We start from the raw sequence: 22,022 nt of genomic DNA, 5'->3' as shown, positions 1-22,022 counted from the left end.
TCACTCACCATTTGCCTTTTTCATTTGAGTTCCCATTGAGTTCGAACATTTTGTTTGTTGGGTTTACACATTGTAGAGGAGAGAGACTCTATAGAGCTGAAAACATTGAGGATAGTCAAGAACCCATCACATAGAGGGGGACTAGTAACATTATTTGCTCCCTTCATAGGTGTCATCTAATAAAATATATTCTTTATATATTTGGTTTCCATTGGATAGATCGGGACTTTGGTAGGTTTTGTTTCTATCATTTGCTGCAGATCCACACTATTTTACAACCATTTTTATTGTTGAGGTTGTTTGTCATCCACAGTCTAAAGTGGTCTCTTTTCGTACACCTTCGAGAAGAACTCCACAAAACATTTATTTGCAAGTGAACCAATGAGTTAATATGAAATGCACATGTTGGGTTATATGGGCCTGACCCAGGTTTGGAAGAATTATTTAACCAAACAAATCCCGCAGCTACCGGCCCTTTTGGCAACAGTCCATGGAGCGCGAAATGAGGTCTCACCCGAGGTAGCAGGGGAGGGTGCTAGAACCAGGTTTCCGCACCCTTGGGATGTCTAAATGTGATCTGGAGGTTTTGCACACTATTCCGCAGAATTTCGCTACTCTTTTTCCCGCAGATCCATTCCTAGAATAATCTTTACTAATTATTAGCGCGCTGTTTATAGATCTAATCTATTTGATGAAGTATTGTAAATCAGATCTACTTAGCAGGGTCTTTAAGCAAACATTTATCAGATTTACCCAGTCCTCACACTTAGATTAAACACATATTCAAGTATCTTCAAGATGTAAGCATATGCACATAGATCAAACAGTGATATTAACCATAAAAAGCTAGATCCACGATACTTCAGATTTAACATAGAATTACCAAAGCAACTTATCTTTATGTACTTTCTTCACCAATACATCTAGATCTGCCCCGCGCACTCAGCTGTAGGGGTCCGCACACATAGATGTGGACTCTTCTAGGCCTCTACGCACACAGCTACAGACCCTCTATCCACTACCCAAACCCTCGACTCAGACTTACAAACGCGTTCAGATTTTTTTCCAGCTACTACTAGAAGGGAGCTACAACCCCCTATCTCTTGTACTAGCCGATCCGTTTACTGGTACATAGGTGCTGGCCTACTGAAGGCTCCAACCTTCACTCATTTTCCAGTTGCTACTGGAAGGGAGCTCCAACCCCCTGGCTCTTGTACTAGTTGATATGTTTACCAGTACGTAGGCACCGGCCTACAGAAGGCTACGACCTTCTCACTTCCTCCAGGGACCACGTTTCATAAATTTTCATACTGGATACTCCTGAAGCACAACACCATGATCTGAAGGCCACGTTTCATCCAATTTTCATACTGGACCCATCAACAACATTGAAGCAAAAAATTAATCACCACTGCAATACACCCATCAATTGCACCTCCATCATCAATCTCCGAATCACCCAATACTAAAACATTGAAACCTTGTCAACAAAACATAGCCACCAGAACACAGAGTAGACCACAGAATTCTGCAACAACAACCAGATCCAACTACAACTTCAAATATCATACTTTATACTGTATACGCGACTTTGATGAGCCGAACCAGCGTGTATACACACTTTTACCAAGGCCAACCCGCGTATAGATCTGCAAATATTAACTCAAAACTTTGCAGCTATACCAGACATCAGTCATACCTAGATCATAACATTTATACAATAAAACATGCGTCAATAATTCAGATCTAGTCTATCCATGATCAAACCACATAATTATAATACATTCCAAGACTTGTGATCCCGATCCATCATCCATCATCAACCACGTAGGTGCGTCCTTCGTTCCGATAAAGCAAAGCATCACAAAGCCATAGTCGACATACTAGATCTCACACTTCATTAGATATTCATCATTTGCACACTTGCACCATGGCCTAATGATCTTCTTCTCCTTATATAGGTTTAGGCCTCTCTCAATACCATGGACCAAAACCATGTAGGACTGATACCTTGGATCCAATACCTGGGGTCAATACCTCGGACCAAATACCATGGACCAATGCCAAAATACCATGGTCCAAATACGACGAACCAAAACTTAGATTTTCGACATGCACGGGACTTTCCTTCTATGAAATTTCGTGTGTACGTATATACACGACTTGGTATATAGTGAACCTACGTGTATACGCTACTTGGTATATAGTGAACCTGCATATACCTTTCTTTCTTAATTTTACCTATTGTACTGTGATCTTTCATCTGAGAGAGTTGCCATCAAGGACAACACTTGTGTCATACTTGTATCGTAATGCCAACAATATCCCCCTTTGGACTTGATGGCAACCACACCAAGTCACTCTACCCCTTTGACATCAAGGGAAAAGGGCGGACCAAGATATTCTCTCCCTTGATATACATTCTGTTGTCCATACTCCCCCTGAGTATATGCTGAAATCTCTGATTGAGCTCCCCCTTTGTACATGCCAAGATGTACCAATCCGTCCATGCTCCCCCTGAGCACATGTGGAGTCTGCAAACATATTTTTTAAAAGAATGACTCTACAACTCAACTAAGTGAGTATGGCCTTCCTATCACCCATACATACATCAATCTTCCAACCAAGTGGGGACACACCATTTTGACTCATCTACCCAACCAAGTGGGGATATACCAATTGTTTATACATGACTCAAATAGAAATTATTACATCATCCTTCCCATGCATAGTGGGGGTACAAATTACATCATATGAAAGATATACATGACAATGACCAACAATCTAAACAAGACCATGATAGTCATCAGCAACTATCATACACCATATATGATCTGCAACATAAGCATTTGTCAGCAACCTATAACCTACAATACCATTCTCTTAACCAACCAACAATAAGTAGCAAGATGTATCATTTAGCCACATAAGCATCATTAACAAGGACTTCTTACCATAATGCCAACAATGCATTATTCGAATCATAGGCTCCCCCTGAACCTGTTCTATCTAATCACTGTCAAATGCATATATCAGTAAGAAGTATCAAGGCATCATCATCATCAAGTTAGGATCAAAAGCACTTCTAAACAAAATCTTATGAGTACCAACACGTTTCCACACATCATCAGCAGATTGTAACCATTATCAAACAGAGCAAAAAATTGACTGAACCATATCAGACCCTTTTTCCTGAGTCTGTCCCACTGTTTTTCCTCAAACCAACATATATGTCGTTGTGCAAAGTCAAACTCACGTATACGTGCACCTTGCCTTTATGAAACTTGCATATGATATTTATAACATTGAGGTTTCACACCTTCATCTCCCTCTGAGTCTGTCATGTCTGTATACTCTGCTATGCCACATCTTTCTGACTGTACTTCCCTTTTCTTCCATATCTTTGACTGTGATGATGTTTTCTCCTTTTGGTATGGTGCCCAAAATCTTCTCCTGCATTCCTTTGCTATATGTCCAAGATTGTTACATGCATAACATCTCATATGTTTCATATTCCTTCTATAACAGTAAATGGCTTTGTGACCAAACATATTGCAAGCAAAACAATATCCCTTAAAGTACCTGGAACGTGATGATCTTTCTGCGTGACGGTCTTGAACCATTCTACTTCTGCATCTGGCTGTAACATAATATTCAACATTATTCATCGGAGGAAATATTGTCTATCACTTCCACAGTTAGGAGAAAAATATTTTCTTTGAAGAATTTCTTTCCTTGGTTGTTGATGGGATTGACCTCTCATCTCCTTGTTGAGCATTTCAGATTTTGCATTATAGTTCTTTGCCTCACCTTGTCAGCTAGATTCACCTTTAGCAGATTCATAAAAACCAAGACCAATTTTGATAGCAGGTGACCTCTGACTACTAAGAATATCATCCAAAATCTTAGTACTATCTTGAAATCGTAATAATTTATCTTTTTCTTCTAATTTACCTTTCAAGATATTTACCTCAACCTGATGTTGTTCTTCCTTTTTCAGATATTGCTTCTTCAAGATTTCTTCAGACTTTCTTCCTTCTTCCACTTGTTGCCTTAGTTTGAGAATCTCATTTTCTTGTTCTTCATTCTTCAACTGCAACATTTGACGTATTCTGAAGGCACACTCCAACTGAGATTTTAAGCTGATAACTTCTTCTTTGAGGGCACACTCTGATGCTTGTTCATCTTCAATCTGAGGTGATTTAGAATCTGAATACTTACTTCCACCTGATGCCAAGATGTCGTTGTTCTTTTGAGCTGTCTTCTTCTTCTGACGTGCTTTCTTTCCCATTGTTCTAAGGATCTCCTTCAAGCGATCAAGCTTCTACAAAAGGACCTGCTTTGATTCCAATTATTGGAAATAATATTGAGAGGAAGGGGGCGGGGGGTGAATCAGTATTGGAAAATCAATAATTTTTCATTTCCATATTCAAATTCATATACGCTACTTCAGTTAAGGGAACTCGCGTATATACGCAACTGTGTTTAAGGAACCTAGCGTATATCCAATAAACTTATGATTCAGTTAATCCATTATAAGTTGATCTTTAATTAGTGCATAAAAACTTCATTAACCATATAAACAGTAAATAGGTGCAGTAAAACGGAACAGATCATCACACATAAGAAACACACATGAACACCATGATATAAGGTGGAAACCCAATGCGGGAAAAAAAACATCTGCTCCCATCTTCCTTTAATATTAGAAAAATTTGTTTACAATCTTGTACTGGTGCAGACTCATACCAGTACGTAGGCACCCACCTGCAGAAGGCTACAACCTTCTCTCGTTCTCCAGCTACTACTGGAAGGGAGCTACAACCCCCTAGCTCTTGTACTAGCAGATCCGTTTACTAGTACGTAGGCGTTGGCCTACTGAAGGCTCCAACCTTCACTCATTTTCCAGCTGCTACTAGAAGGAAACTCTAACCCCCTGGTTCTTGTACTAGCCGATATGTTTACCAGTACGTAGGCACCAGCCTATAGAAGGCTACGACCTTCTCACTTCCTCCAGGGACCACGTTTCATAAATTTTCATACTGGATACTCCTAAAGCACAACACCATAATCTGAAGGCCATGTTTCATCCAATTTTCATATTGGACCCATCAACAACATTGAAGCAAAAAATTATTCACCACTGCAATACACCCATCAATTACACCTACATCATCAATCTCTGAATCACCCAAAACTGAAACACTGAAACCCTGTCAACAAAACACAGTCACCAGAACACAGAGCAGACCACAGAATTCTGCAACAACAACTAGATCCAACTCCGACTTCAAATATCATACTTTATACTGTATACGTGACTCTGATGAGCCGAACCAGTGTGTATACGCGCTTTTACCAAGGATAACCCGCGTATAGATCTGCAAATATTAACTCAGAACTTTGTAGCTATACCAGACATCAGTCATACCCAAATCATAACATTTATACAATAAAAAATGCGTCAATAATTCAAATCTAGTCTATCCATGATTAAACCACATAATGATAATACATTCCAAGCCTTATGATCCCAATCCATCATCCATCATCAACCGCATAGGTGCATCCTTGGTTTAGATCAAGCAAAGCATCACAAACCCATAGTCAACATATTAGATCTCACACTTCATCAGATATTCATCACTAGCACACTTGCACCTTGGCCTAATGATCTTCTTCTCCTTATATAGGTTTAGGCCTCTCTCAATACCATGGACCAAAACCACGTAGGACCGATACCTTGGACCCAATACCTGGGGTCAATACCTCGAACCAAATACCATGGTCCAAATACCACAGACCAAAACTTAGATTTCCAACATGTACGTTCCTTTCCTCCTGTGAAAGTGTGTGTGTACGTATATACGCGACTTGGTATATAGTAAACCTGCATGCATATGCGACTTGGTATATAGTGAACCTGTGTATACCTTTCTTTCTTCATTTTACCTACTGTAATATGATATTTCATCTGAGAGAGTTGCCATCAAGGACAACACTTGTGTCATACCTGTATCATAATGTGAATAGACTTCACGGTTTGCCTGCCTCTGAGTGATGCTCATCATCCTGCTACTTCTTCGTTGTCTCCTACAACGCTTTGTCCAGCTCCTGCTTCATTGTTTCTACCCATACTTGCGACCAATAATGCTCATTCTGCTCTCCTCGGATAACACAAAACACCCCTTCCTAGGATTTTAGCTCTAGCGGGGAAGCCGCATACAGGATCTTCTTGTACCACCACAGTCATTTCCGTCCTTCGTATCTACTCTTCGCACTGTCTGTGGCAACTTGTGTTGCAATTTTGCAAGACTTGTGATGTTATCCGCAAGATCCCAATCCTCAAGGTCTATTAGAGATGACTTATTAACTTCGTTTCTACCCATGGTCTCCGTCTTTCCATCCTTTCTCTGTATTGTTATGGTTCGTCCGCCTGCCACTGGGCGAGTTGACGACATCCGGACCAATTCTACTTCGTGTCTCCTCTTTTCTGGTACCTTCCCTACTATGGATGCTGCAGTCTGTGGGATGCCGGCAGCTGTCAACACCACGCTCCTTAGAGAATCTTGTTGCTTCAACGGCCATATCACCACCCTCGGGCTTATTCCTTGTGTAGAGATAATGAACAGCTCCATATTGATACTCAGCATATGTTTTCCAGAAGTGTAGTTCGTCTGGTGGATGCCCCTCGTTGATTTATAAGCGATTTGAATTTCAATTTCACTGATTCCCGCCTATTCTAGTGTCCCCGTGTAAATATATGGCAACTCGTTCCATATTTGGCTCGTACTCCTCTTATTTGCCTGTTGCCCGCTCCCTTTCGCCATAATGCAAACATCTTGTCATGAATAGTGACATGAACAATCACCTTTGCTCGAAGCAACGCAACAGTGTACTTCGGACCACACAACCGCTGTCTTGGTGATGGGCCAGATTGATGCATATCCTAGTACTCATGCCGCTTTCCCCAGACTGCTTTACCATCTCGCACTCTCTTTCAACTAGCTGGAGCGGTGAGACTGTCCTACGAACAGTTAGTCAGGCTGTCGACCTGCCCGTATAGAGCTTTAGGTGACTTCCAATCACTCAGCTCGGGAAGGGGTCTCCATTGAGTTTGGCAAGCTGAACCACGCCCCCATCGGTAACTTCTTTGATGATATAGGGTCCCAACCAATGCATTTAGAGTTTGCTAGGGATTTCTCGAACTTACTGTCGTATAACAATACTAGATCATTCTCCTTGAAGGTGTGCACCTTTACATGGTGATCATGCCACGATTTCTCATGCTATTTTTGTACTTGCTGATGGAATCCGGCCAAAAACCATTCCTCCTCCAGTTCCTCTAGCTGCACGAGCCTTTCCTCCAAAGCCCCGCGATCTGCCATACCTGTGATTGCTGCGATCCGCAGACTAGGAACAATATATGCCATAGGCATAACAACCTCCTTGTGCCCATCAACTTCTTGCACGTGGTTCGGTATGCCCATAGCATAGCAGGGATGTGCAAGTCCCAATCATTTCATTGCGCATTATAGACCTTGGTCAACGTTGTCTCCAAGATTTTCTTGAATGCCTCAATGGTCCCATTCACTTGCAAGTCGTATGGCATACTATGCTGGTGATATATTTGGAATTCCTCGGTGAGCGCGATGATCGTTTCATTTAGGAAATGTGTTCCCTGATCGCTCATGAGAATTTTGGGACAACCAAACCTTGTTAGGACGTTCTCGAACAAAGACTTCGCAGTTGTCGCAGCCGTGCAATCCTTAACCGGCTGTGCCTCTGCCCATCGGGTCAAATAATCTATCGTAGTGATGATATAGCGTGTGCCCGTCTTCCCTCATGGCTCGATAGGTCCTACGAAATCGATTTCCCACTTCTCGAACGGTTGTAGTGTCATCTGTGGTTGGAGCAGCATTGCATCTCTTTGTGATGGTTTCCCCGTCCATTCACATACGTCACAGGCTCGGCAGTATGCTTTCGAATCCTGATGCAAAGTGGGCCACCATAATCTTGTGCAAAGAATCTTCTAGGGTGTGGCACGACCCACATAATGTCCACCAGCAACCCCCCCATGTGCTTCAGCCAGGATCTGTCCTCGCTCGAACTCCGGGACATATCTACGCAATATTTCATCATTGCCCATTTTGTAGAGGTGTCCTGCAATCACGGTGAAATCTGCTGCGCGTATCACCAATTCCTTCTTTTGCTAAACATAATATCCCTATGGCGCGGTTCCTGTAGTTAAGAAATGGATTATATCCTCAAAGTGACCATTCGCTACGCACACCGCATATAGCTGTGCATCCAGGAGTCCATCCTCTATATTTGTGGGTTCTTCGCCGGTCTCAATTTAGGACAGGTGATCGGGGCCTGCGTTTAGATATCCCAGCTTTACGACGACCTCAAAATCATACTCCTGGAATAACAACAACCATCTACAAATGCGCCCCCCCAACACAGGTTTGTTCACTAGGTATTTTAACGCTGAGTGATCGGTATACATCTTAAAGTGACCTCCAAGCAGATAGTGGTGGAATTTTTGAAGCGCGTATATCATCGCTAATCCATCGCGCTTAGTAGTGGAGTAATTTTTCTCAACTTTTGCCAACCGACGACTTGCGAATGCAATCAGGTGGTCAATTCTTTCCGCCCTTGGTTGAGTAAGTACTGCCCCCAATGCGATACATGACGTGTCGACATGCACATGAAATTCAACGTCCCATTTCGGAAAGACGAATATAGGGGCTGATGCCATATTTTCCTTAAGCGTCACTAGACTTTTGTTGCATTCCTCATTCCAGCAATAAGTAGCATCCTTCTTCAGCAACTGTTCCATCGGAGTCGTGATTTGAGCGTAGCTTTTGATGAACTTCCGATAGTAGCCCGTGTGTCCTAATGTGGCATGTAATGTTTTGACACTTCGCGGCGCTTGCAGATTGAGTATGACGGCAATCTTTGCCGGATCCACCATTAGGCCTTGCTTATAGACCACATGGCCCAGCAGGTTCCCAAATGGGACAAGGAAAGTACACTTCTTTAAGTTTAGCACAATCTGGTGTCGGCGGCATGTATCCAGCATCAGCCGTAAGCTTGCTATGTGCTTCTTAACCAGTCCAAACATGGTCCAGTCATCAAGATAGACCTCTAAGAACTTGTGGATAAATTCTTTGAATGCCTCTACTACTATTCGTGAAAATATCGCCGGCACATTCTTCAGTCCAAAGGGCATCACCATGTACTGAAAGCAATCCCATTCGGTGGCAAACTTTGTTTTACTCCTGGCCTCTGGTGCAATCTTGATCTGGTGGTATCTTGAGAACCCATCCGTGAAGGAGTAGGCTTCCTATCCCCCACATTTTCCAGTACCTCATCTGTAAACGGGGTTGGAAATGGGTCGTTAACGCAGGCATCATTCAGCTTCCTGAGATCCACGTAGATACGAATCTCATCCTTTTGTTTCTTCTCTTGCACAACCATCAGACTTACCTAGTCGGACTCCTCAACTGGTTCAATGATTCCTGCTGCAGCATCTTGTCCAATTCTTCGCGGACCTTTGCTTTATATTTTGGATTCAATCAGTAGGGTCACTGCTTCACCAGTTTCACATCTGGCTTCAACGTTATCTTCATCATTCCCAAGTCTCCAAGGATCCCTTTTAGCTCCGTGATCTTTGTTGGGAAGAAATCTCGATATTCTCAAAGCAATTCGATGACCTTCTCCACTGTGGCGTTGTCCCAATAGTCCCCTAGCATTGCATACTTTGGCTCTTCTTCGGTTCCGATATTGACTTGTTTCATTTTTAATGGCGCTGTGATATCTAGATCTTCGATTTCGGGTCCACGAACCTCATGGCACCCCTCTGATTCCGGAATATTGACGTTTCGTGGATCATCCTCAGTCTATCTGGACATTATAGCATTCAAGGGCCTGGCTTAGCTGTCGCGACCAGTCGAGCTGCACAGTTTCCTCTGGTTCCAGTGGTGCCTTGAAAATGGTGACCTTTACCAGCTGTGATCCTTAATTCATGGGATCCATCCATTGATCTGCGAAGAGGAATGTTGACCGAGACCCTGTGAGCAAGATATCCCATTCGCCTGTGTCGTGCCAGAGCTCCGCTTCAGTATACCAGTTTCTGGGAATGACGTCGAGGGTGTGATAAAATAAGTGCACCCATTCTGGCTAAGGTTCCTCTCCATAGGCTTTGATCCATCTGGTAAGGTGCATGCGCAGGTCATCATGTCCATCGTATTTCTCCAGTATGCATAGTTCCGGCTTCCCAAATCTGATCTTCATCATGTGTCTGCAGCCGCACCAATCGTCGAAAGTCCCTTCATGTGTGCCCCACCATTGCACAGGCGTCACGTGCAATGCCCATCTCAATGCATCAAACCGTTGGTGATTTGGTACTGCGAATTCAAATTTGGTTAGAAATTAATCTATTATTGTCAGCCCATCATATGTCGGTAATTCGCGATCCTGGGCCCTTACACAGTACGGAGATTTAGTCATCATATTGCAATGTGGCGTAGTCACTTCATTCAACCTGTTACGCCACTGCTCATCTTCTTCATTTGAATCAATGGTGCAAGATTCTACATAGCCCGTGATATTCTTCTATCCTCCATTGTCTTGCCCCATTCTTGCCTTTGTGCAGCTATTTTGTAGATACCATCTAATTCGTCGTCGCTCTCTTTGTTGTGCACAGGTTTAATATAGCACGGTCCTTCAGCTGGATCTAGCATAACGACTACGCGGAGTGACTTTGTTTCAAATATTATTGTTCGCTTCTTTAAATTAATAACCCCATTCATGTTGGTGGCCCAGTCTATTCCTAACAACGCAGGATAAGTGTACTTTCATCCATGAGTTCAATCACTTCAAAGTCTGTCTGAGTACTTGCGTCGTCAATATCTATCGTAATTCCTTGCAGCCTTCCCATGGGTAGGACCTTCTGCTAATTTTCCATCTGCAATGGGATAGGGGACCATTGTAGTGTACGCTTACCCATGCGCTCCCAAATCTATTTAGGCAGTACGTTGGCATCTGAGCCCAGATCCAGAAAGACCTGATCCATTTCATAATCGCCAATCTATGCTCTTAGTCGCATTTCCCTCACAGTCTGCGACGCATGTCTTCCCAACTTTTGAACGATGCGAGGTTCACTCCATCCTGTGCACCTATTTATCAATTCATGTAAGCCTTTAACTACCCTGTTGTCACAAAGCAATTTTATACATGTCTCTAAAAATGTAGTCATCATCGAGGGATCCCTGTCCGGCTCAGGCTAATCCCTATTACCTAGGGTAGAGACCTTCGCGAATCTTTCCCTAGCTTCCAGGTTCGTCTCCTTACCAACCCCTGCGTCTTCCTTACTTAAGTCCCTTTTATCCACACCTGTGGCTGTGCCACTTCTTAGTACCATGTTTACTTGGGGATCTTCCTTGCGGGGTTCGGACCTCATCATCTACACGTTCTGGGTTGCGCGGCCCTTTTTTCACGAATCTGTGCTATCAACGTAGGGAAATCTATCAGCTCATGATCGAATTCCTCATAATAACTGCATGAAATTCTAGTTAGGTTGGTACAATCCCATGCGTAATGTCCCGGTCCCCTGCAATTGTAGCAGATTAGCTACCCGCGACCCCTTCCTGGCCCCATTCTGCCCCATCCTCGTCCTCGGCCCTGGAACCCACCGCACGCGATTGCAGCGACGAGATCCTGTCCTCGCACCTAAGTCTACATTCTGTAAGCAAGTGACTGATCCATTAACAATTGGTAGCTACGAAAGTCTCTTTCCTCGTGGCCTACTGACCTGCAAAAGTTGCAAAATAGCTGTTGGGGGGTCTGGTTGTATTTTGACAGTAGATCACAGTTATCCGTGTTGTGCTTTCCTCCCACCTAACAGATTGCGCACCAGAGTGGGGTTGTTGTGCTCGGCCCTACCTCTTGTCACAATGGTGTTGGTCCCCCCGTTGCCACATAATTCACTGAGACTGGGCCATGATCTTTATTGTGCCCCTGGCTCCTACACCATACTTCCTCCCGGACTTCTGGTTGCAGTGCCTATTCTTGTTTTAACTTCTTCATTTCCAAACACAAATTTTGGATTTGCTAAACTCCCAACCCCGGGTCTTGTAATGGAGTGTCGTGCAACCTCATCGCTGTCTCTAATGCTTCAGCTTGGGTTGAGATCTTTTGTTATGACAGAGCCATCCTCAGATGTGGTGTTAATGATTCCATAAACCAAGCACAGTGTTGCGCATCTGTCAATGTCATGTTAGCCTCGCGAATAATACTTTTCAGTCTTTGGTCCAAATCCCACAGGGTTTCACCAGGCATCATCACGATCTCTTTGAACCCTATAATCGACTGTGTTTCTGACTTCATTCAGCTAAACTCCTTCTTCAATTCGGTCTGGATTTCTGTTGTCCCCACTGTTGGGTGACCGCTTGATTACTTTATGTACCATGTCAGTGCTCGGTCTTGTAGTGCGCTGACTAAGGTAGCCTTTCTAATATTATCATCCACAATTCATTGCGCGTTCCATACTGATGTTAACACGAACTAGAATTGTTCTGGGTCTTCGCCTCCTACTCCTTTGAATACCGGTAACTAGATCGTGCTCGTCATTGTTACCCTTGAACTACTATTGTTCCTGGTCCCTTCGATCCTTCAATTTTCTTCTCTCTAGAGTCCCTACATTTCACACCAGACACCCCTTAGGCAGATCCCGATCCTGTCAACAAAACCATTTGTTGGATTATATGGGCCTGACCCAGGTTTGGAAGAATTATTTAGCCAAACAAATCCCACAGCTACCAGCCCTTTTGGCAAAAGTCCGCGGAGCGCGAACCGAGGTCTCACACGAGGTAGTAGGGGAGGGTGCTAGAACCAGGTTTCCACACCCTTGGGATGTCTATATGTGATCTGGAGGTTTCACACACCGTTCCGCAGCGTCGCACTGCTCTGTTTCGCGCAAATCCGTTCCCAGAATAATCTTTGCTAATTTTTAGCATGCGATTTATAGATCTAATCTGTTTGATGAAGTATTGTAAATCAGATCTACTTAGCAGGGTCTTTAAGCAAACATTTATTAGATTTACCCAGTTCGCACACTTAGATTAAACATAGATTCACATGTATTCAATATGTAAGCATATGCGCATAGATCAAACAATGATATTAACCATAAAAAGCTAGATCCGCGATGCTTCAGATTTAACACAGAATTACCAAAGCAACTTATCTTTATGTACTTTCTTCACCAATACATCTAGATCCGCCCTGCACACTCAGCTGTAGGGGTTCGCACACACAGTTGTGGACTCTTCTAGGCCTCCGCGCACACAGCTGCAAAGCCTCTATCCACTACCCAAACCCCCAACTCAGACTTACAGACGCTTTCATATTGTTTTCCTCAAAAACCCATTACATTCCAGATCCCAGATCATACCCAAAAAGGAACTGCCTTTCCCTCATAGAGTCGCGCTCTATTTATACCTTCCTATGGTCCGCAGACCGACTTACTTCCTATTATTTTATATTATTTCTTGGGCGGACAACCCTTTGACTCGACCTTTTACATTTCGCTGTCTGCATATTTCGGAGGTTTACAATATTTTTATCCTACTTTCTAGGCTATCATACCCAAAACTCTTACGCGGGACCTCTGCTACCCAACAACACCTAAACTAAAATTGGATGCAATTATCTTGGTTGCTTTTAATTTAAATGCTTGATCTACGTAAGATATCGTCCTTTTGAGCTCTTACCAAAGGATAAAAATTGGGGTGATCATAAGAAAGAGGGGGCGAGGACATGGTGGTGTCATTAACGATACATGTTCGTTGATCTTACCAGTCAGTGTGTGCCTTTGTTCCTACAAGTGGACAAGCCATCTTCATAACTGTAGGGTCACATGCCTTTCCCTTACTTTGTACCAATTGGAATAACTTTCCAAGTAATTATATTCCTATGATTTGTATCAACCAAGCTTATGCTTGGAGGTTAATTTTTAAAATGCAACTAAATTATAATTTCTACTATGATGTGCAAGTGAGGTTTTTTATATGTGAAAGATTGTTTCAATTAAGTATGCTCCACAAGATTATTTCTCAAGTAAACACAAGATGCATAAGCTTCATAAGAGTTGTGAGTTGCTAAAGATGGATGATGAACAAACTAAAGCAAATAAAGCTTGTAAACTTTCTCAATGTAAATTAAAAACACTTTGAAAATAAAATAATATTTATGCCTATGATAACTTTGCAAAAGAAACTCTTAACTTGAGAAAATGAAAGAAAACTTGCTTGACATGAAAGTAAATGATTGCTTTGAATGATAAATTTTCCCAACAGACAATGCTCCAAATATACTCAAAATGTAGAACAACTATAAAGTATGAATGATTTAGGCAATAGTTAAGCCAATTATATCAAAGTTTTCTAAAATAATGGAAATGCTTGCACAAAGTGAGAGAAAATTGCTTTACAAAGTAAAATGTAAATTTGAGACTTGTAGCAACAATTGTAAATGTTGGGTGTGGAGCATGATTATCATCCTAATTTAGAGGTCTTTGTTTCAGCCGGATGTATACCCTAGGAAGATTGTACATCCCTCCATGCAGGCGGGTGCAGGGGGGATTTGTCCCCCCCACGAGGGTTCAAGGGGGGGGGCGGGCATCTCCCCTGGCTCGAGGTTCGGGGGCCAGCGGTCCCTCAGTGGGGGTTTTGGGGGTAGCGCCCCCGAAGCTAAAAACATATGTAAAATTGCCTTGTAAAAGTATAGTAATTTCTAGTCAATCTAGGTCGTCCATTAGGTGGATGATCTGGCGGTAGAATTTATGTTTAGTTTAGGGTTTTTTTCCCTAGAAGGCAACCCCTCTCTTTATATGAGGGTATTTTATTGAGGCTCTAGAATATATGTGTATTCTCAAAGCGAGAAATAGATAGGTGAGACTATGAGAGAAAACAAAGGATATTACAGCAGATCTGTTGTACGTTTTGTCTCTTCATTTTGCTGGATAATAGAAAGGAAGGACTGGCTGTTTGGGTGGACATACCCCAATCTGGGTGAACCACGTATATCTGTGTCTCTCTGGTTTTATGTGTTTGTATTTTTCCGCATATTATATGTCTTGCATTTCTCTATCATATATAATATTTTTCTAACAACTATTATCAAATCCGAAGGTCTATTTGGCTGATAAACTCGCAGGAAAGAAGGGTTTCTCATTCGAGTGGGAGCAATGGCAGAAGATGGTAATTTTAGGGTCAAGAAATTTAACGACCAAAAATTCCCTCTGTGGAAGATGCAGATGGAAGATTCTTTGTATCGGAAAGATCTGTACCTACCATTGAGTAAAAAACAAAGAAGCTGATGGCTATGACAAATGCAGAATGGAACATTCTCAATAGAAAGGCACTTGGAATAGTATGGTTGTGCCTCGCAGCATCGGTCGCCTTCAACATTTCAAAGGAAACAACGACAGAAGGTTTGATTCAAGAATTGTCGAAACTATATGAAAAACCCTCGACCTCAAATAAGGTATTTCTTATGAAACGACTATTTAATATGAAGATGTCAGAAGGTGGATCTGTTGCAGACCATTTAAATGATTTTAATACAGTTACAAGTCAGTTAAGTTCTGTAGGGGTAAACTTTGATGATGAAGTTAGAGGTCTGTTATTCTTGTGCTCATTGCCTAAAAGTTGGAATGGTTTAGTAATGGCCATTAGTAACTCTGTTTCTGGATCAAGTACTTTAAAGTTTGATGATGTTGTCAGTGCTATCCTTAGCGAGGAAATGCGACGGAAAAGCTTCGGTGAGACATCGAGTAATTCTTTGAGTGCAGAGTCTAAGGGAAGAATAATGGAAAGAGGAAAGAGCTCAGGATATCACAGTAAATCAAGGAAAGGAAGATCCAAGTTTAGATCGGGGATAGTGTGCTGGAAATGCGGAAAGAAAGGACACCTAAAGAAAGACTGTAGATCTCGCAAGGGAAAAGAAGGAGATGCACAACAAGAAAACAATCATGAAGCAAATGTGACAGGTGAGGTGTTACAAGATGCTTTGATTCTTTCTTTTGAAAATATTATTGATTCCTGGGTGGTAGATTCAGGGGCCTCATTCCATGCCACACCTGATAAGAAATATTTTCATGACTATGTTCAAGGAGATTTTGGACAAGTTCGTTTGGGTGATGATAAACCCCGTAAAATTGTTGGAATGGGTAAGGTTCTTGTAAAACATCAAAATGGAAACCAATGGCTACTAGAGGAGGTAAGGCATGTTCCAGATTTGAAGAAAAAACTGATTTCAACAAGGCAGTTAGGCGGTGAAGGTTGTGTAACAACTTTCACAGATAAAGCTTGGAAGGTCACCAAAGGAGCCCTGGTAATAGCAAAACGTGAAAAGGTTGGTACATTGTATTTATGCAATGGTATTTCTAACTCTTTTAATGTTTTAACTTCCAAAGGAGAATATGCACCATTATGGCATCATAGACTCGGACACATGAGTGAGAAGTGGATGAAGATTCTTCACTCAAGGAATTTGTTTCCGGGTTTGAAGAATGTTGATTTGGACTTCTGTGAGAATTTTATTTATGAAAAACAGAAGAGAGTCAGATTTCTCAAAGTTGGGAAAGAAAAGAAGAGCGAAAAATTAGAGCTTGTGCATACAGATGTATGGGGACCTGCTCAGGTGTCATCTCTTGGTGGCTCTTGTTATTATGTTACTTTTATTGATGATGCAACTAAAAAACTTGGATTTATTGTATTCAGAATAAATCTGATGTATTTGATACTTTATAGAAATGGAAAGCTTTGGTTGAGATTGGGACAGGAAAGAAATTGAAGTGTCTTAGATGAGACAATGGATGTGAATATTGCAGCAAAGAGTTTGATAGGTACCGTTTAGAGCATGGAATTCACATAGAGAAGACAGTTCCAAGAACACCACAAGAAAATGGTGTGTCAGAAAGGATGAACAGAACAATCATGGAGCGTGCAAGGTGCATGAGATTGCATGCAGGATTGCCTTTACAATTTTGGGCAGATGCTGTAGATACTGTTGTTTATCTAATAAACAGAGGGCCTTCAAGTTCCTTGGATGGTGGTATTCCAGAGGAAGCATGGATAGGTAAAAAGTTAAACTACTCCTTTTTAAAACCTTTTGGTTGTGAGGCCTTTGTCCATATTAATAAAAAAAATATAACAAATCTTGAGGCAAAATCAAATAAATGTACCTTTATTAGATATGGTGTTAATGATTTTGGTTATCGCTTATTTGATTATGAAAATCACAAAATCATTAGGAGCAAAGATGTAATATTCAATGAAAAGGTCTTGTATAAGAATCAGTTGCGGGAAAAGAAACAGGAAAAAGAAAACAAGGAATACATAGTTCTTTATGGGATCACTGAAAAAGTAAAGGTGCTTGAAAATAATAATAATCAACAACCACAATAACAACAACCACCACAACAGCAACAGGCACCCCAAACACCTGAAAGTGGTGTTAGAAGATCTACCAGGATAAGTATACCCCCTGAACGATACTCTCCTTCATTATATTATTTATTGTTCACTAATTCTGGTGAACTCGAATGTTATGAAGAAGCAATGTAGGTTGAAAGCAGGAAGAAGTGAGAGCTAGCCATGGAAGAAGAGATGGACTCCTTAATGCATAACCATACTTGGGACTTAGTCAGTTTGCCTGCAGGTAAAACTATATTGTAGAATAAATGGGTTTACAGGCTAAAGGAAGAAGATGGAGGAAAACAGATGTACAAAGCTAGACTTGTGGTGAAGGGGTTTGCACAGAAGAAAGGTATTGATTTTGATGAAATATTTTCTCATGTTGATAAAATGACTTCAATCATAACTATTTTAAGTCTAGAAGCAGTTGAATATTTGCATATTGAGCAGTTAGATGTAATGACAACCTTTCTCCATGGGGATTTTGAGGAAGAGATATATAAGCAGCAGCCACAAGGATATGAGGTAAAAGGGAAGGAGAAACTAGTATGCAGGTTAAAGAAGAGCTTGTATGGCTTAAAGCAGGCTCCAAGGAAGTGGTATCTAAAATTTGACAAGTTTATGTCTGAACAAGGTTATACTAGATGTCACTCTGATCATTGTGTTTATCTGAAAAAGCAAAATGATGGCAGCTATATTATATTGTTACTATATGTAGATGACATGCTTGTTGTAGGGTCTAACATGTAGTAAATAAATGTACTCAAAAGAAAATTGGAAAATTCATTTGCAATGAAGGATTTGGGAGCTGCAAAACAAATCCTTGGCATGAGAATAACTAAAGACAAGAAAAATCGCAAATTAACATTGTCTCAGAATGAGTACATACAAAAGGTGTTGAAAAGATTTAATATGCACAATGCAAAACCAATTAGTACACCTTTTGCTAGCCATTTCAAACTTAGTAAGGAGATGTGCCCAAAGACCCAAGAAGAGGTGGACTATATGTCTAAAGTTCCATATGCATCAGTAGTTGGAAGCTTAATGTATGCAATGGTCTGCACAAGGCCTGATATTGCACATGCAGTGGGAGTTGTAAGCAGGTACATGAACAATCTAGGAAAAGAACATTGGATGGCAGTGAAATGGATTCTCATATATTTGAGAGGTACCACAAATCAAGCATTATGATTTGGTGGTTCAAACATTTCTCTATAGGGATATTTTGATGTAGATATGGCAGGTGACAGAGCTAACAAGAGGAGCACTACAGGATATGTATTTACTGTAGGTGGAACAGCTGTTAGTTGGGTTTCAAAAATCCAAAGTGTTGTTGCACTTTCAACAACAGAAGCAGAGTATGTTGCTGCTACAGAGGCTAGTAAAGAAATGCTTTGGTTACAAAGGTTTATGGATGAATTTGGTAAGAAGCATGATATGGGCACATTATATAATGATAGCCAAAGTGCCATTCATCTTGCAAAGAACTCAGCATTTCATTCCAGGACTAAACACATACAACTCAAGTACCATTTCATACGATCAGTGTTGGAAGATGGAGAGTTGAAGCTGGAAAAGATACACACTAGCTAGAATCCTGTAGATATGCTAACAAAAGTTGTAACCAGGGAGAAATTGATAATATGCTCAGTTTCAATTGGTCTTCAAGGATGAAGATGAAGATGAAGATGAGAAACAACCAGGTCCAAAGAGGAGTCATTGTCTAGCAACTGAAGCAACGGTGGAGTTGCTACAATCATTCTCGAAGTGGGAGATGTTGGGTGTGGAGCATGATTATCATCCTAATTTAAAGGTCTTTGTTTCAGCCGAATGTATACCCCAGGAAGATTGTACACCCCTCCATGCGGGGGGGGGTGCGGGGGGGGCTTGTCCCCCCCACGAGGGTTCGGGGGGGTCCAGGGGCCAGCAGTCCCCCGACAGGGGTTTCGGGGGTAGCGCACCCAAAGCTAAAAACAGATGTAAAATTGCCTTGTAAAAGTATAGTAATTTCTAATCAATCTGGGTCGTTCATTAGGCGGATGATCTGATGGTAGAATTTATGTTTAGTTTAGGGTTTTTTTCCCTAGAAGGCAACCCCTCTCTTTGTATTAGGGTATTGTATTGAGGCTATGGAATATATGTGTATTCTCAAAGCGAGAAACAGAGAGGTGAGACTGTCAGAGAAAACAGAGGATATTACAACAGTTCTGCTATAGGTTGTGTCTCTTCATTTTGGTGGATAATAGAAAGAAAGGACTGGCTGTTCGGGGTGGATGTAGCCCAAACTGGGTGAACCATGTATATCTATGTCTCTCTGGTTTTATATGTTTGTGCTTTTTTGCATATTATATGTCTTGCATTTCTCTGTCATATATAATATTTTTCTAACAGTAAATGGTGCAAGCAAATTGTAGTGAACTTTGGGAAAGAGAATGTGATGTGTAGTTATGTTAATTTCCAACTTAAAGCATGCATAGGATGTCATCAAAACTGGAAATGTCAGAACTAACAATCAATCTACCTACAAGCTCTCTCAATAAATGGAGAGATAGGATTCCAATGGGTAGAACCCACGCTCCCACAAAAAAAAAAAAAAAAAAATATTATGGTTTACAATGAGGTTAATGGATATTTGAAAACTACCCAAGGAATTGATGGAGGTACAATATGAGATTTTGAGGCCACAAGGAAATTAATTAAAGTATGGAGCCTCAAGAGAGATGAAGATGGTGCTACAATTAGGAAATACAAGCTCCCAAAGTCGTACACAACCTATCCTTTTTCGCAAACTCTCCTAATGTCGATGACCTCCTTGAAAATGGAACTTGAATCTTGAGAGAACCTACATAAAAAATGTTAGGGATGAAAAACTAAAAAGTTAGTGTGAAAAAGAACAGGAAAAATGAGTGATAATTATACAATATAATATACAAAAACTAAATCAAGTGATGGGAAAAGACCCCATCATTTGTCTAGCTTATAATAATCTCTTAATTAGCTAGATAAGAAATGAAAGCACAAGAGTTTATGAAATAAATTTGATTGAAATGTTGACCTATGCACAAACTATGTCAAAGGGTACCATGCAAAACAAAACACTTTCAAAAGGTAAATTTAGGAAAATCAAATAAAGATTGGAGCTACTTGAGAGCTATGCCGAGAGTGGGTTGGTCTCTTGAAGAATTCCTGTCACACCTGCTAATCGATCCAGAGATGTTCCCTACAAAACTTCACATGCACAATAGTTCATATGGATTTAAACAATACGCAATGACAAGAAAACTCTAGAATTTGTATGAAAATAAATAGAGTTCTCTAGCCTGGAGCATATCAAATAAACAATTGTAAATGTAAGATAGTTGTACATTCACAACTCTATAAAGAATATGAGAAAATGGAACAAAATAAAGCATAACTAGATAAGTATACCATCATTGAACCAAACACAACCTCTAAGAGATAAACACCTATGAATGAACCCCAAAGTCTTTTTTTTTCATATAAAGCACAAGTGTACATAGGAGAAGAGTATCTACAAGCACAATAGCTAGTGCAAAAGATTACATAGTGAGAGAAAAAATATCTTATTATATAGAAGCTTGGGATCCAATCCCAAAGAAAATGGTGACAATTCCAAAACAAATGGGTGACAATCCCAAAGCACCTTCATGCAAATTTGAATCTGCCAAGTGGCATCAAGAATCCTTCAAGCAAAATCAAATTCCATGATGAAATGACAAATGTATATGGGTGGGAACCAATGTGGGGATAACTTCCCATAAAATCCTCTACCAAATATTCTCCCAAATCCTCCCAAATGTGCATTAATTCCACAAATTCGAATTTCCCAGTCAAAAGTTGTTGCATTTACGTCAAGAAATTTGATTTCCTTGAGCACATATCCACTCCTTGATTTTAGGAGTCCAAAACACCTTGGGACTTCACTTTAACTCCTCCACGATTTTCCATCTTATTTTCCACATCATTTAGCATGTGTGGATATTTATTTGTCTCCATTTATTTAATTACTGGTTTAATTTATTGTCAAATTTCCCACTAAACCTAGGAAAAATGGGTTTTGAGGGTCTAGAATACATTTTTAACACCTCAAAGTGTGTTACAATAGAAATTTGAGGGTTAGAGGTGTAAGTTTTATTACTCATACCCCATACAACTTCTCTAGACAACACTTATTATATTTCATATATAATTTTTATTCCAGTTTCCGCCTTGCGGGAAATTTTAAAAATTATAAAATGACCCCCTAGACCTAATAAAATTCCACGAAATTTTATATGATCTAGTATGGTAATATACCTTTACCATATAAACTAGGACTCATCCAAGGCCTCACCATCAAGTCGTAGTCCGTCTTTGGGGTATATTTGGAAGAGAAAACTTAATTAATTATTAAGTTTTTGTAAAGAAGATGATAATTAACCAAGTAAAAAAACCTCTCAGAGTAATACTTACATGATGATAAGGTCTCGGGCTACCTAGGATTGTTACATGACTCGACTCTTCATACTAGTATCA

Source organism: Pinus tabuliformis, chromosome 9 (assembly GCF_031772625.1).
Source record: "Pinus tabuliformis cultivar Carrire ecotype Pingquan chromosome 9, CPIR1, whole genome shotgun sequence".
NCBI lineage: Eukaryota > Viridiplantae > Streptophyta > Pinopsida > Pinales > Pinaceae > Pinus > Pinus tabuliformis.
Note: the sequence above shows the minus strand (reverse complement) of the source record.